The sequence below is a fragment of the Eumetopias jubatus genome, unplaced genomic scaffold, assembly GCF_037043125.1.
Source record: "Eumetopias jubatus isolate StellerSeaLion01/CBP00866 unplaced genomic scaffold, mEumJub1_p1.0 scaffold_10, whole genome shotgun sequence".
In the NCBI taxonomy this organism is placed as follows: Eukaryota; Metazoa; Chordata; class Mammalia; order Carnivora; family Otariidae; genus Eumetopias; species Eumetopias jubatus.
Genome location: NW_028274816.1, coordinates 48,871,062 through 48,885,492, shown reverse-complemented (window position 1 = coordinate 48,885,492; position 14,431 = coordinate 48,871,062). Strand labels below are relative to the sequence as shown.

Genomic DNA, 14,431 nt, shown 5'->3' with positions numbered 1-14,431 from the left:
GGGAAAAAGAAAAAGAAAAAAAAAACAGTTAACAAAAATTTACTTTGATGAACTAATGAATCATGGTAAAAAAAAAAGCCATGAATTCTATGTGCAGTATTCCCCTAGCGCTGGAGTTCTCCCGTTCTCCTTGATCGGTAAACTTGGTCTTGGCTTGCTGGCTGTTCGTGCTGATCTTCTGGGGGAGGGGCCTGTTGCTGCGGTTTCCAAATGTCTTTGCCGGAGGCTGAATTGCCCCGCCCTTGTCGGTCCGGGCTAAGCAAGCTGCTCGGGTTTGATCTCAGGAGCTTTTGTTCCCTGCAAGCTCTCCGTACAGTCTTGGAGGACCAGGGCAAAAATGGTGGCCTCCCAATCTCTGCCCGGAGGAGCTGAGAACTCGGGGCCCCGCTCCTCAGTGCGCCCCCAGAGAAAAGCAGTCACTCCCTTGTCCCTGGTCTCCGGCTGCTCTCCGTGCTCACCCGGCCTGTGACCGAGTGTTTATATCTCTGGCACCCGACCCCGTGTGGAGTCTCCAAACCCAGCAGATCCCTGCGGTGCGTTCCCGCGCCGCTCCTCCCCGGGAAGGAAGGGGAGTCTCCCCGGATTTGCCGCTTGTTGGGTCCCTGCTGCAGGAGCAGTGGCCCGACTGGGCCGCGGATCACAGTTTATGGCAACCCTGAGCTGAGAGCCCGCGCCTCGGCTCCGTCTCTGCAGCCGGCTTCCCCGCTCCGATACCTGGGAGCTCTGGCGCAATCAGGCTCCCCCAGTCTTTCTGTGACCCCGAGGGTCCTGAGACCCCACTGTCCCACGAGGGTTCCACCCCCGCTTAGCCACTGGAGCGATGTCCCTCAGCGGAGCCGACTTCTAAAAGGTCCGATTTTGTGCTCCCCGGCTCTAGCACTTGCCAGAAGCGGCCGGCGGAGGCCCCTCCCCCGCCGTTATCCTTCCGAATATCGACTCAGATTCACTTCTCCGCACGTCCTACCTTCCAGTAAGTGGTCGCTTCTCTGTTCAGATAGTTGTTGCTACTCTCCTCTTTGATCTCCTGTTGAGTTCGTAGGTGTTCAGAATGGTTTGATCCCTATTCAGCTGAATTCCTGAGACCAGACGAAATCTAGGTCTCCTACTCCTCCGCCATCTTGCTCCGCCCCCCCCCCCCCAGGCATGTTACTTCTATCTGTTTTGCTTAGATCTCCAGCTGTGGCCTTGTCCTATTCTTTCATTTGGGACAAATTCCTCTGTCTTCTCATTTTGTCTGTCTCTGTACCTGTTTCTCTGTGTTAAGAAGGTCACCTATGTCTTCTGTTCTTGGCTGCAATGGCTTTATGAAGAAGAGGTCCTGTAGTGCTCTGCAGTATAGTGTCCCATGTTCCCCAGGGCCTGTTGCTTCTGGGAGTGTCTCCAGTGTGTGCTGCGTGTGCTCTGCTCTTGTGTGCTGGCTCCTATATCCTTCAGGCCAGTTGTCTGCAGAGGCTCTCTTTGCCTGTTGTGGGCAATGTTTGGTTCCTGGCCTGAATGTGGTGCGTTTTTACTAGGTATGCTCTGGTATGCTTGTGAAATCAGACCTGTCACTGCTGCCACTGGAACCTAGGCCTCACAAAAGTCCCAGGTCAGGAGACGCGGTGTTGGCGGGGATTAGAGCTCCTCTTCTTAAGGAGGGGGCTTGCTGTGCTGGAACAGAGGCAAGCTGAATGGGAAGGACCAGTCTTCTGGAGTTCTGGGGCTGGGTGGGGGGTTTTGGTGTGAGCAATTTAGGTAGGAAATGTGGACGCCACACTAGTTCCCACAGGTGACCCTCTGCTTATGCTGAGGGGTGAGGGAGGGAAATGGCTTCTGCCAGTTTCTTTGTTCCCAGAGGGGTTTCTCTGTGAATGCAAAGCCTACTTCTCTGTGACATACTTCGAGACGAGTAACCAACCTTCCCCCTGTGTGCCCCAGGTGCCCTTCAGATCCAGTGTCCTCCAAGCTCTCCCAGAGCCAAGCACAATGACCTTTAAAAGCCCTGCTGGTTATTTGGAATTGAAGAATCAGCTTATGGAGCACAGATTCTGGCAGTATCCAGAAAAGCATCCCACATGCAAGGTGAAAGCAAGGGGTTTTTATGAGAAAAGATGTGGGGGGCAATTACATGATTTGGATAAAAGAAAAAGTTAATTGTTACTCACAGGCAGAACCAATGTGGTTACACATTGACTGTTCTCTTGATGTTGATAAATGAAATTGTTCCTCCTATGCATTAGTTAATTATTCTGTCTTCAGAAAGTCCATAGCCAGCAGTTTTATTGATCAAGATGTTCATGGCCCTCTTGATTCTACAGATAATTGCTTGTAAAACAGTTGCCGCTTCTGGGTCAGGCCAAGGGTCTTTTTGCCCAGTTCAAGGTTATTAGATCATTAGCTATTGGTTTTAGAAAGGAAAATGGAGCTTTTCTTTCTATCTTTCTTTTTTTTTTTTAAGATTTTATATTTATTTGAGAGAGAGACGGTGGACACGAGAGCACAAATGGTGGAGACAGAGAAGCAGGCTGTCATTGAGCAGGGAGCCTGTTGCAGGGCTCGATCCCAGGACCCTGGGATCATGACCTGAGCCAAAGACAACCACTTAACCGACTGAGCCACCCAGGCTCCCTGAAAATGGAGCTTTTCTTGGGGTGCCTGGGTGGCTCAGTTGGTTAAGCATCTGCCTTCAGCTCAGGTCATGATCTCAGGGTCCTGGGATCGAGCCCCACATCCAGGCTCCCTGCTTCTCCCTCTCCCCCTGCCCCTGCTTTCTCTCTCTCAAATAAATAAAAAAGAAAATGAAAATGAAGCTTTTCTTAAAAATGGAGCCTCTCATATCCAAAAATTTTGTATGATTATACAATATTAAATGATAATAGAGAATTTTAAGTTGTACATATAGGAAAGTTATTTGGTAAAAACGTATTTCCCTTAGATGTATGAAATGTGAGTAGCATTTCTCTCCATTGTAAGTATGAGGTTTATGAAAGAAGGGTTTTTTTGGTTTTTTGTTTTTTTGTTTTTACTTTATCTGGGTAGGTTTTATTTTTAACTTTAGTGTATTTTTTATTTTATTATGTTATGTTAGACACCATACATTACATCATTAGTTTTTGATGTAGTGTTCCATGATTCATTGTTTGCGTATAAACACCCCAGTGCTCCATGCAATACGTGCCCTTCTTAATACCCATCACCAGGCTAACCCATTCCCCCACCCCCTCCCCTCTAAAATCCTCAGTTTGTTTCTCAGAGTCCATAGTCTCTCATGTTTCGTCTCCCCCTCCAATTTCCCCCCGGTTCATTTTTCCCTTCCTACTATCTTTTTTTTTTTTTTAACATATAGTATATTATTTGTTTCAGAGGTACAGGTCTGTGATTCATCAGTTTTACACAATTCACAGCCCTCACCATAGCACATACCCTCCCCAATGTCCATCACCCAGCCCCCACAACCCTCCCACCCCCTACCACTCCAGCAACCCTCAGTTTGTTTCCTGAGATTAAGGGTCTCTTATGTTTTGTCTCCCTCTCTGGTTTCATCTTGTTTTATTTTTTCCTCCCTTCCCCTATGATCCTCTGTCTTGTTTCTCAAATTCCTCCTATCAGTGAGATCATGATACTTGTCTTTCTCTGATTGACTTATTTCACTTAACATAATACCTTCTAGTTCCATCCATGTTGTTGCAAATGGCAAGATTTTGGGGTTTTTGATGGCTGCATAATATTCCATTCTATATATATACCACATCTTCTTTATCCATTCATCTGTTGATGAACATCTTGGCTCTTTCCATAGTTTGGCTATTGTGGACATTGCTGCTGTAAACATTGGGGTGCACATACCACTTCGGATCACTACATTTGTATCTTTGGGGTAAATACCCAGTAGTGCAATTGCTGGATCGTATGGTAGCTCTATTCTCAACTTTTTGAAAAAACCTCCATACTCTTTTCCAGAGTGGTTGCACCAGCTTGCCTTCGCACCAACAGTGTAGGAGGGTTCCCCTTTTTCCGCATCCTCGCCAACATCTGTCGTTTCCTGACTTGTTAATTTTAACTGTTCTGACTGGTGTGAGATGGTATCTCACTGAGGTTTTGATTTGTATTTCCCTGATGCCCAGTGATGTTGAACACTTTTTCATGTGTCTGTTGGCCATTTAGATGTCTTCTTTGCAGAAACGTCTGTTCATGTCTTCTGCCCATTTCTTGATTGGATTATTTGTTCTCTGGGTGTTGAGTTTGGTAAGTTCTTTATAGATTTTGGATACTAGCCTTTTATCTGATATGTCATTTGCAAATATCTTCTCCCATTCTGTTGGTTGTCTTTGGTTTTGTGGACTGTTTCCTTTGCTGTGCAAAAGCTTTTTATATCGATGAAGTCCCAATAGTTCATTTTTGCCCTTGCTTCCCTTGCCTTTGACAATGTGTCTAGGAAGAAGTTGCTGAGGCTGAGGTCAAAGAGGTTGCTCCTCTTCGACCTCAGGATTTTGATGTTCTCCTCAGGGATTTTGATGGAATCCTGTCTCACATTTAGGTCTTTCATCCATTTTGAGTCTATTTTTGTGTGTGGTGTAAGGAAATGGTCCAGTTTCATTCTTCTGCATGGGGCTGTCCAATTTTCCCAACACTATTTGTTGAAGAGACTGTCTTTTTTCCACTGGACATTCTTTCCTGCTTTGTCAAAGATTAGTTGACCATAGAGTTGAGGATCCATTTCTGGGCTCTCTATTCTGTTCCATTGATCTATGTGTCTGTTTTTGTGCCAGTACCATACTGTCTTGATGATGACAGCTTTGTAATAGAGCTTGAAGTCAGGAATTGTGATGCCACCGGCTTTGCTTTTCTTTTTCAACATTCCTCTGGCTATTTGGGGTCTTTTCTGCTTCCATACAAATTTTAGAATTATTTGTTCCATTTCTTTGAAAAAAGTGGGTGGTATTTTGATAAGGATTGCATTAAATGTGTAGATTGCTCTAGGTAGCATAGGTATTTTCACAATATTTGTTCTTCCAATCCATGAGCATGGAACATTTTTCCATTTCTTTGTGTCTTCCTCAGTTTCTTTCATGAGTATTCTATAGTTTTCTGAGTACAGATTCTTTGCCTCCTTGGTTAGATTTATTCCTAGGTATCTTATGGTTTTGGATGCAATTGTAAATAGGATTGACTCCTTAATTTCTCTTTCTTCTGTCTTGGTGTATAGAAATGCCACTGATTTCTGTGGATTGATTTTATATCCTGCCACTTTACTGAATTCCTGTATGAGTTCTAGCAGTTTTGGGGTGGAATCTTTTGGGTTTTCCACATAAAGTATCATATCATCTGCAGAGAGTGAGAGTTTGACTTCTTTGCTGATTTGGATGCCTTTTATTTCTTTTTGTTGTCTGACTGCTGAGGCTAGGACTTCTAGTACTATGTTGAATAGCAGTGGTGATAGTGACATCCCTGCTGTGTTCCTGACCTTAGGGGAAAAGCTCTCAGTTTTTCCCTATTGAGAATGATATTTGCTGTCGGTTTTTCATAGATGGCTTTTATGATATTGAGGTATGTACCCTCTATCCCTACATTCTGAAGAGTTTTAATCAAGAAAGGTACTGTACTTTGTCAAATGCTTTTTCTCCATCTTTTGAGAGGATCATATGGTTCTTGTTCTTTCTTTTATTAATGTATTATATCACATTGATTGATTTGTGGATATTGATCCAACCTTGCAGCCCAGGAATAAATCCCACTTGGTCATGGTGAATGATCCTTTTAATGTACTGTTGGATCCTATTGGCTAGTATTTTGGTGAGAATTTTTGCATCCATGTTTATCAGGGATATTGGTCTGTAATTCTCCTTTTTGATGGGGTCTTTGTCTGGTTTTGGGATCAAGGTAATGCTGGCCTGTAAAATGAGTTTGGAAGTTTTCCTTCCATTTCTATTTTTTGGAACCATTTCAGAAGAATAAGTATTCTTGAAAGAAGGGGTTTCTTATCTAAGTCTTCATTTAACACAATGACTGGCACATGAATGGCACTCAGTAGATATTTGATGAAAGAATAGTAAGTACTTAATAAGTGATAGCAGTGGTATTTACTTTCTGGTTGCACAGAAGAAACATGCACAGAATGCCTTAGGTTTGCGTTACTCTGTTGAGTACTCTACATGTGTTAACTCTGCCTCTAGAGGAGGGCAGTCATGCATGTGCCAAGGAATATGTTAATCCTGTGTTCTTCAAACAGTATGAATTTTTTAGTGTCCGCAAGACTTTTGATGTGGGTGAAAGATGTTCACTGTTAGTCATGTTTTCTTCAAGGCTTACTTTATTAAATTTCTAAATCTAATGAATAATATATCTATAACCATCTTTTCAAGAGCACTTAAACAATTACTAATTTTGTTTAGTATAAATTCCTTAAGCTGTTTAAAGATCAATTGCAACTTTAATAGTGTGATGCTGTAATTTATATTAATATGTATTTGTTCTTCATAGCTTTTTCTGGCAGTGAGCTCCTAAAACCCTTGGAATTCACTAAGTGCAGGGAGTTATCAGGATGTCTTTTGTTATGTTAATGAGGTGACTTTGGGAAACCCTAGATGACCAAAGCCTGGGCTGCTTGCTAGTGGCCCCTACCAGGTGATTGGAGGGTTGGAACTTTCAGTCCCCCTCCAACTTTGGGGAAGGGAGAGGGTCTGGAGGTTGAATCATTTGCCAATGGCCAATGATTTAATCAATCATGGCTATTGTTAAATTTGAAAAATTCAACAGAGTACATTTTAAAGATTTAATTAGCTTTATTAAATGATTCATGAATGTGGCAGCATCCCATTGTTGCTGAGCCCTGAAATCAGATTTGTTTGCCCTGTGCTTAGTAAGCCCATCCCTGAGTCACGGAGTTTGAAGCAGAGAAAGGTTTATTGAAGGGCAACCCAAGGAGAAGACAAAGACAGGTCCCAAATCTACCTTGCCTTGTTGAGCCTAGGAACAGTTTATATATTATTAGCAGAGCATGTGGGTGTTAGGGCAGGAACTGGAGGGCCTTGAAACTTCTAGAGAAGGTCTTGAAACTTCTCCCGGTTAGTAGTTGCCCTCTGCATACTGACCTGGTGCCTTCCAGTGGTCCTGTCACATGTTGCCCTTATGTCTGCAAAAGAGATGTTATTGTTACAGTGTCATGGAGCACAATGGTCAAGAAAGAATTCTTGAGACCTATAGTGCAACTTTGTGTATTTAGCTGCACTTTTGCTGTGTGAAGCTGCTGGTTATATGCTTAGTACTTGAGGGGGAGGGGACATGAAGGGAGTATTATAAATATCTTTAAATTTCTACTTGTAAATTTCTACTCACATGATTTCTCTGGTGCTTACCATTCAGTTCAATATTAACTATCAGTGAGATTTACAGACGGTCATGAGACCCTTTAAGAATGTAGCAACCAGCATGTATTTATTTAAACCTTACCAGAACTATTCAGGGCTAAAGGTGAACATTTTTCTGCTTCTATCCTTGATCAGTTATCAAGCAGCCTGTGTCCCCAGTTCCAGTAGCTAGTACTGGGGAAAAAAGAACAAAGAACAAAGTTAACAATTCTTGCAAGGCTGTGGAGGAATATGCCTCTGTGCAGTGTGTGGAAATATGTGTCAGAGTAGTTTAGTTTACATGAATAAAGGGGTATATGCCCAGGTTCACAATCTAATAAGTAGGGGGAATCTACAAAGAGCTCCAGAAAGGGAACTTGAGACAGAGCAGGGACTGGACTTGGGTCCCCTCACCCCTAACCAAAAAATCCAGTGTTCTTTGGCTAGGTCTATAGAGGGAAGAGCTGAACCACATGCTTCATGAGTAACCTACCTCTCGGGAATGCAGAAGTACCCTATACACTAAAAGGGAAGCAGGGCTGCAAGAAGCGGAACAAACTGGTCTGCACCAAAATGGACCCAGCGCTAACCTTTCACCAAATTTCTCCCTCGTTATAATACTAAAAATCATGCCCAGCAGTGGAATTAGACATGTGCTGCACGAAGAAGCATGACCTTTAAATGTGCAAGTGCCCCCAAAATTCCCTGCGCCTACATGCCTAGCCATCCCCCTTTTCCTGCTTATGTCTCTTTAAAGCTCTCCTTGACATCTCCTGGAGAGACAGCCTGAGGATCTTCCCTTTGTGCTGTCTCCCTTGTGCTTGAGCCAAAGTCCCAGTAAAGCCTTGCCTGGAACTCCTGTTTGGACTTCAATATCAAGGTCACTTCCTCTGGGGAAAAAAGCATCTTATTAGGTGGGTTTCCTCATTTTCCTTTGGGGGATGGAGAAGGGCCTATATGACAGATAACTTTATTGGTGCTGACCAGACTGGTAAAGACAGCATTTCTGGGGGAGGTTGAAAGTGCTATTAAGGTTAAGTATTAAACCCCTGTAATTACATTTTGGGCCGGTGGTTTTCTTTTAAAATAGCTTTTTTGCTAGCAAAATGAGTTTATTTGAAAATAGCAGAGGAAGGGTGCCTGGGTGGCTCAGTCTTTAAGCGTCTGCCTTCGGCTCAGGTCATGATGCCAGGGTCCTGGGATCGAGTCCTGCATCGGGCTCCCTCCTCCGCTGGAAGCCTGCTTCTCCCTCTCCCATTCCCCCCGCTGTGTTCCTGCTCTTGCTATCTCTCTCTCTCTCTGTCAAATAAATAAATAAAATCTTAAGGAAAAAAAAGAAAGAAAATAGCTGAGGAATTACAATTGGGGACAAGAAAACCATGGCAAATCACAGATAAGTCTGAAGAAACAAAGGGAAGGTCAGCTTTTATTAGGCATTAGCAGGAAATTGGGGAGGGTTGTTTTGAACACAAGTTCATTAGAGAAGAAAAAGAGTTTGAGGTTGTAGAGTTTTCTTATTGGCTGCAAGCGGTGGTTAGTGGATTGTTGCAGGGGCAGGGAGAGATCTTCCCTCTTTTTATTTATTTATTTATTTTTTTAAAAAGATTTTGTTTATTTATTTGACAGAGAGAGAGAGACACAGTGAGAGAGGGAACACAAGCAGGGGGAGTGGGAGAGGGAGAAGCAGGCTCCTGGCCGAGCAGGGAGCCCGATGTGGGGCTCGATCCCAGGACCCTGGGATCATGACCTGAGCCAAAGGCAGACACTTAACAACTGAGCCACCCAGGCGCCCCCTCCCTCTTTTTATTAAATGCAGGAGATAAAATTCCTACCTGAAAAGTATCCTCCCTTGGCAAAATAAGAATTATCTTCCTTCTTCCTGCTGGTTATGCAGACTGCAAGGAATGGTACATGAGACCTTCCCCTTCGTGGGAGATTTAAATGAGGTTTTCTTTACTCATTTTCACTTTTTTTTTTAATACAGTGTTATAGTCGTTTTAGGGATCATTTTCATACTTTTTAACACTGTAATGAAGCCTCCATAAAAATCCAAAAGGGCAGGGTTCAGAGAGCTTCTGGGTTGGTGAACATGTGGAAATTTGGGGAGAGTGGCAAGCTCAGAGAGGGCATGGAAGCTCTTTGCCTTTTCCCCATATCTTGCCCTATACATCTTTTCCATTTGAGTTTTCCTGAGTTATATCCTTTTATAATAAACTGGTAATCTGGTAAGTAAAATGGTTTTTTGAGTACATTAATCAAACACAAGGAGGGGTCATTGGAACCTCCAGTCGGTAAGCTGGTTGGTCAGAAGTACAGGTGACAAGCTGGGCTTGCAACTGATGTCAGAAGGAGGTGGTATTCTAATAAGACTGAGCCCTTACCCTGTGGAATCTAATGTTATCTCCAGGTAGATCATGTCAGAATTGAGTTAAACTGTAGGGCATGTAGGTGATGTTGGAGAATTGCTTGGTGGTGTGGGGAATCCTCCCCCAACATTAGAAACCTGTCAGAATAGTTTTAAAGTTTTATTCTTTGGATACTTTATTTATTTTTAAAGATTATATTTATTTATTTGAGAGAGATAGTGAGTGAGAGCATGAGCAGGGGCAGGGTAGCGGGAGAAGCAGGTTCTCCGCTGAGCAGGGAGCCTAATGTGGGGCTTGATCCCAGGACCCTAAGATCATGACCTGAGCTGAAGGGAAACGCTTAACGACTGAGCCACCCAGGTGCCCCTATTCTTTTGGATACTTTAAACATGAAAACAACAGACAACATTGGAAGTAGGGAGATTTAAAAAGTGGGGAAAGATTTTTAAAAAGAAGGAAATTGTGATATTTAAGGAGGAGATAATGGTAGCCCAAGCTAGTGTGTTAATAGTGGAGATAGGAATAGAGGGATTTGAGATATAGTCAGAGGGAAAATGTTCGAATTTGCTGAAGGAGGAAGAGGAGAAGGAACAATGAAAAATGACACAAATTTCTTTTTTTTTTGACTATTATAAAAGTTTATTTAACAAAAAAGTTCAATATGAAAATGCATACGACCTGATTTTTATATTGTAGTAAAACAGGTACTATGGAGGGGACATGTGGAAGCAGTTGATTTCTTCTGATGAACACACCCATTGTTTATACTCGCTCCAAGGCTTCTTAACATGATAATACTATTTCCTCCTATTACCTGAAAGGAAGGTCCATTAGCATAAAACTTGGGGGGTGCGGTGGGAGTCTCATTTCAAGGGATTCTTCAAGCTATTTTTCCAGCCCAGACCATTGATCTGCACCATTCCAATATTGTTCTGTTGCCCACTAGTTGCCAACTCCACACATTCATCTATCACAAGATTCATAAACGGATTGAACCCCCGCAATATTCCTTGGACATGTCTGCCACCATTTAATTTCAATGACAATTTCTTGTCCATAAATTTTTTCAACTCGGGAGGATGAGCTTTGCTCATGGTGTCTACTGTACTAGCTCAAAGATGCCTCCAAACGGAATTCGTGGCGTCCCACACGCTCCCCCCATGACACAAATTTCTGATTAGATTTGACAGAAGCACAAGCCAAAGAAACATGCAAATTTTACCTGCCGGGGCCATCTTCCCTAGAAGACTATTGGCATGGCAGAGACTGAAATAACTTGTCACCATTATTCAGTCTTGAATTTGGGCCCTTCTAATGATTATCACATGACCTGGCCTTTCATGTTAAATGTAAAAATAAAGGTACAAAAAATTAAAGGTAACAGACTAGTAAGAATATTTTCTGAAGATAAGGACTTGGTTCTTTGAGTGTGATTAAAATCATTTGGGTGTGTTGGTGTTTCTCAAGTGAAAATCAAGATGAGAATCTTTCCCTATAGCCTTTCCAGCTTAATTTCCTTGGACATGGATTGTTTTTCCCAGTCCCAGTCTATGTTGAGAGGCTCTCACTTCTCTAACTTCCTTCTTTCTGACTATATTGCCTCTTGTACTGATTGCACCTTGAAATTTACTGTCACTTCATTTCGGATTATTACCCGTTCTGACTTAATAAGAGTAACTGTAGAAATGCAGTGACTATAGTAGAAAATACACAAGAAAATAAATGACAAGTTTGTGATTCTTTTTTTTTTTTAGAGATTTTTATTTATTTGAGAGCAAGAGAGAGCGCAAGAGTGGGGTGAGGGGCAAAGGGAGAAGCAGACTCCCCGCTGCACGGGGAGCCTGATGCAGGACTCGATCCCAGGACTCCAGGATCATGACCTGAGTTGAAAGCAGATGCTTAACCAACTGAACCACCCAGGTGCCCAAGTTTGTGATTCTATTTTTTTTTTTAAGATTTTATTTATTTGACAGAGAGAGAGTGAGAGTGAGCACACAAGCAAGGGGGAGCAGCAGAGGGAGAGAGAGAAGCAGGCTTTCCACTGAGCAGGAAGTCCTGACCCCAGGACCCTAGGATCATGACCCAAGCCGAAGGCAGATGCCCAACCAACTGAACCACCCAGGTGCCCCGAAGTTTGTGATTCTTAATAGGGAAATACTAGAAGCATTCCTATTAAGTTAGGAAAGAGATAATATATCTATTTTTTTCTACTACCAGTTAACATTTCTTTAGAGGTGCTAGGTAGAATAGTTCAACAAGAAAAAACTTAGAGGTAAAACAAAATTCTGAAAAGAAATAATATCATTAAATGCTTGATCTATAGGGAATATGAAGGGAGGAAAAATTTTTATCACCCTCTGAATCTGAAGTTGAGTTAAACAGACTCACTAATCATTAATTGTTGAAGGACTCTGTCAATCTTCATTCAATCTCCACCGTTTCCATTCTCCCACTATAGACATTCAAAATATTTTTATATTGAATATGTTCTTACAAAATCGCATATTTTACAGGCCAGTATTTTTTTTTTATCTATACACATAATATGTCTTCTGTTCCTTTTTTCTTTTTCAGTGACCACCATGTTATTACAGTCCTTCTGTCACTGTATAAACATTTGTCAGGGCATCCACCACTTTTTGCCTATCTGCTTTTCCAGGGGATGGACCCTTAGGTTATCTCCAATACCTGACCACCATAAAAAATTAAATAACATCCATGTATATATCCCTTTATGGACCTGTTTGAGAATTTCGAAGGCCATTGATATCTGGGTCATAGGATATGAGTTTTCTTGTCTGAGTAGTGTCAAATCATCTTTAGATTGGCTGTACAAGTCCACATTTCCACTAAGATTGCATACGAATGTTTCTGTACCCCTAAATCTGCAATGAACACAGCACTACCTAGCTTTTTCATATCTATGAGTCTAAAGTGTCTAAAGTGTCACATCTTTGTAGTATTACTTTGCTTTCCACTGATTGCCAGTGATTTTAAGTAGTTTTTTAATGCTTGTCAGCTTTTTGAGCTTCTTTATTTGTAAATTGCCTCTTTGTAGCTTGTGCTCATATTTCAATGCAGATTGCTCCCTTTTTCTTGCTGATTTGCAAGTTTCTTAAATATTCTAGTATTAGGGGTGCCTGGGGGGGCTCAGTCGTTAAGCGTCTGCCTTCGGCTCAGGTCATGATCCCAGTGTCCTGGGATCGATCCCCACATCCAGCTCCCTGCTCAGCAGGAAGCCTGCTTCTCCCTCTCCCACTCCCACTTCCCCCTGCTTGTGTTCCCTCTCTCACTGTGTCTCTCTTTCTCTGTCAAATAAATAAATAAAAATCTTTAAAAAAAATTCTAGGTATTAATTCCCTGACAGTTTTAGATTCTGCAAATAATCCTATTCTATATGTATTCTGTTTCTGTTTCTTATTAAACAGAAAGCCTTTATTTTAATACCACAATTACATATTTCCCCCTGTGGTTTATAATATGAAACTGCTATTTGTTTTTCTGCTCTATGATCATGAAGAAATTCTCCAGTTTTGTATATTAACTTTGTAGTTTTACCTTACACATTTAGGTCTTTAACCCATTCCAGCACCCAGTTTTGTATTTTCACTTTTTTTTTTTTAAGATTTTATTTATTTATTTGAAAGATAGAGGGAGAACAAGTGGGGAGGAGGGGCAGAGGGAGAGGAGAAGCAGGCTTCCCGCTGATCAGGGAGCCCAATGCGGGGCTTGATCCCAGGACCCTGGGATCATGACCTGAGCCGAAGGCAGCTGCTTAACTGACTGAACCACCCAGGCGCCCCCCAGTTTTGTATTTTCAAAAAACATATTCTCCCAGGGGTGCCTGGGTGACTCAGTCAGTTAAGCAGCTGCCTTCGGCTCAGGTCATGATCCCAGGGTCCTGGGATCAAGCCCCACATTCGGCTCCTTGCTCAGCAGGGAGTTTGCTTCTCCCTCTCGCCTGCTCATGCTTTCTCTCTCTCTCTCTCTCTCTCTCAAATAAATAAAATCTTTAAAAACCCCATATTTTCCCATAATTGCCTCTTTCAACCCTTCTCTGTGAGGTTATATTTTTTCCCTACCCATGGATGAAATGTTTGACAGGTACTTTTACAGTCTTTACTGTTAAAAAATCTAGTGGACCAGATAGATCACCCTCAGTTTGCCAAATAAAATGCTCAGTGCATTGTATTGATTAGGACTCTAAACTCTTTAAAATTAAAACTTCTCTCTTCCTACAGCTCAGTCTTACTTTTTTAAAAAAATTGAGTTTCCTCTATATTTATGACAACTGTTAATTATTTAATTTAATTAATAACATTCACAACTTAGTAGCACCTCAGTCTTAAAGACAAAAGAAGCCTATGGGGCGCCTGGGTGGCACAGTGGGTTAAGCATCCGATTCTTGGTTTCGGCTCAAGTCGTGATCTCAGGGTTGTGAGATTGAGCCCTGCATTGGACACCTAGCTCAGCACAGAGTCAGCTTGAGTTTCTCTCTCCTCCCTATGCTCCTCCTCCACGTGCTTGCTCTCTCACACTCTCTCTAAAATAAATAAATCTATATTAAAAAAAAAAAAGAAGCCTATGGAAGACAGAGAATGTGTGTAGTTTCTGTTTCCCCTCTGTGTTCTTCTGATGTTTTCCCAACACTAGATTGTCCCTAAAGTAGGGGCACAGGAAAGGAAGAAAGATAAGAGACAGGAAAGATCTTTCTTATCTAATACTGTTGTAACCAATTTT

The 14,431-nt window shown here is 42.2% G+C and overlaps 1 long non-coding RNA gene across 1 annotated transcript in view; it reads left to right on the top strand.

Annotated features, from left to right (window-relative positions):
- LOC148163201 (uncharacterized) overlaps positions 1-14,431 on the top strand; it is a 71,372-nt gene that overhangs the window by 13,927 nt on the left and 43,014 nt on the right. The window contains exon 2 of the long non-coding RNA XR_015769384.1: positions 1,918-2,061. This is a non-coding gene — a long non-coding RNA (uncharacterized LOC148163201). The remainder of the gene's footprint in view (positions 1-1,917; positions 2,062-14,431) is intronic.